Source organism: Phalaenopsis equestris, unplaced genomic scaffold (assembly GCF_001263595.1).
Source record: "Phalaenopsis equestris unplaced genomic scaffold, ASM126359v1 Scaffold000002, whole genome shotgun sequence".
In the NCBI taxonomy this organism is placed as follows: Eukaryota; Viridiplantae; Streptophyta; class Magnoliopsida; order Asparagales; family Orchidaceae; genus Phalaenopsis; species Phalaenopsis equestris.
In genome coordinates, this window is record NW_018164444.1 from 33,908,962 (window position 1) to 33,911,751 (window position 2,790).

Sequence of the window (2,790 nt, forward strand, 5' to 3'; positions counted from 1 at the left end):
TTTTTTAGCTAGAAGAGAAATTGATTTTTGCACTATAAATTGTTTTCACATGTACTAATGATGCCACCAATTTAAATAGAGAGAGAGATTACGATATCGTCATTGTTGAGGACAAAAGGTGAACAAATAGCTTGAGATTTGGTGAAGTGGAAGTGAGAAGAACTTGTCTTACATCTTTTTTATTTACATCTTTTTCAATAACTAATAATCATTTAGACTATTGATAGGGCTAAATACAATGTGGGCAATTGTACATTTTGTCATTAGGATGCCATTTTCATGGAGTCAACTCATAGGCATTGGTGAAGTCCTTGGTAACTTAATGCATATCATACTTATTAAAATAACTATCATCAAGACTCTTATAATGAACAATCTAAATTCATCCTATACCATCACAACTATTATATAGGAATAAGATTTCATGTCTTATTTCAAATCAAAACATCATACTTTTAAATAGTGAATCAATGCCATTTGGGCCAAAAAAATGGGTAAAATGTCATTGATAGTGTTAAATATGGTGGAGTGATTGTACTTTTGACGGGTTTGTGAACTCTATGGTAGGTTTTATTATATAATATGAGTGTTTATTTGGAGAGGTTGGTCCATGTTACATTAACATAATAGGCTTGAGAGGGGTTTGCATGATTAGAGTGGTTGTGTCGAGTTAAGCATTGAACTAATTTGAAGAGAGTTTTTATTTTCTTAGATCTATGTAAAATAAAGATTCTTCATATTAAAACAATTTTTTTTAAGTTTTTTTTTTTTTTTTTTTTTTTTTTTGTAAAAAAAAGCAGGTTTTTTATGGTGCCAACTGGTCTAAATAACATAAATAAAGATAATGTGAGAAGATTTTTGGAATAGGATACGTCAGTTGAATGTGAAAAGATGTGCATGAGAAGTCGCTTCAACATGCATCTTATGTTGGTAGGTGTAGATTTTGGTGGTGGACAGATAAAGATAGGATATATACGTAGAGTGAGGTGGGTAGCTCAAAACTACATACAAAATAGAATATATTTTTTTAGTTTTATGAAGAGTATGGACACATACAAGGATCTCATAAAACCAAAACTATGGATAAATATCTAATTCAAGTACATGAGCAAAAGAGTGCCATGGATGAGAAATGAAATTTGTTTCAACGATATAATGATGATATTATTTAAAGAAGCCATTGTATCTAGAATTCTATGCTAGGTGATAAAATGGTAAATTTTTAGTAATGTAGCCTTATGAATATAACAAAAGTTTGATGGCTTCCTATACTATCAAAGAGTATTGAAGTATTGAGAAATGAATTTTTAATAGGGTGACATAAATAAAGTTATCATGTACATGTGATTTTGTTTATTTAATGTAATGCAAAACTTTGCAAAGATATCAACATAAATAATAAATTGTTTAAAGTCATTAACTAAATGAATATCTAAGGTACACACATAAGAAAAATATGACTCTCAAAGGAAGAGAGGAGACAATTAAAAAATCAGGAAATAATAACATATGATTTTATTATATTAGTAGAAATTATTAAAAAAATGTGATAATAAATAAATGAACATAGGTAAGAAAAATAAAAATATGATGCATAAGAATACTAAAGACACTGTCGAACCTAATATAGCTCTTAGAGGAGGCGTCTTCGAAACTTAAAAATGAAAATATAATAGTGATAACTAGGTATAGAGAATTAATCATTTGCATGTGTAAGAAGAGAGAACCAATTAGACGATATAGCTTTGAACATCAGTGTGGTTGAGGTGATGGTTGATCACAATGAGGTGCATGAATTGGGAACTTGACATTAGAAAATTCAAAGTAGGACATCATAACTCGAAAAGTCTAAATAAATTGTCATGATTGTTTTTTTCTTAATATAAAATAATGATAATCGCTAAAAAATTGATTGATTTTAATTTTGACTCGGATTAAGAGCGGATCAAAATAAACAACCCAAGCTTTGAGCCAAAAATTTTGGATCGAATTTCTTTAGATTCGACCACAGTTAAGCTCCAAAATAAGAATGTTAACAGCCTACTGAGTCTGTTAGGGCTGTTGGAGATCAATAATCGGTAAAAAATTATCCATATTTTATCTCTAATCTTATCTCACTATAACTACACCAACTCTTTCACGAGTATATTTCTTTCATATTTTCTTTATAAGTGTAAAACCATTGATCTATCTAAGTAATCTTACCTCAAAAACGTCTCTTGATAGATTACTTTCACATCTCTAAATAAATTTTGAGAAGAAAGTGTTTCATCTGATGTAAGCATTTTCATTTTATCCTCCAATGGGAAATCTAATTTTCATTGCCAAAATAAAAATTCACTTTGAATATTATGTTATGACAATACACAATATAATATTCAAAGTGAATTTTCATTTTGGCAATGAAAATTAGATTTTTCATTGGAAGATAAATTGAAAACTCTTATATCATAAGAAACATTTCCTTCTCATAATTTGTTTAGAGGTGTGTAAGTAATCTAGTTAAAAATTGCGGAGATGAGGATGCTTAGGCATATGATTGGTTTTCACTTGGAGACAATATGAACAAATATATCTATCTATAAGAGGGCCGGTGTAGCTATTGTGGCATACACTATTATATGAACAAATATATCTATCTATGAGAGGGCCGGTGTAGCTATTGTGGCATACACTATTAGAGGAAGACGTATTAATGGATTGCGTGTTAATATTCAACTGATTAATGATCTTTGATAGAACAAATATGACGAAGAAGTTAAACGATCTGACTTTGAGCAGAGATGATGT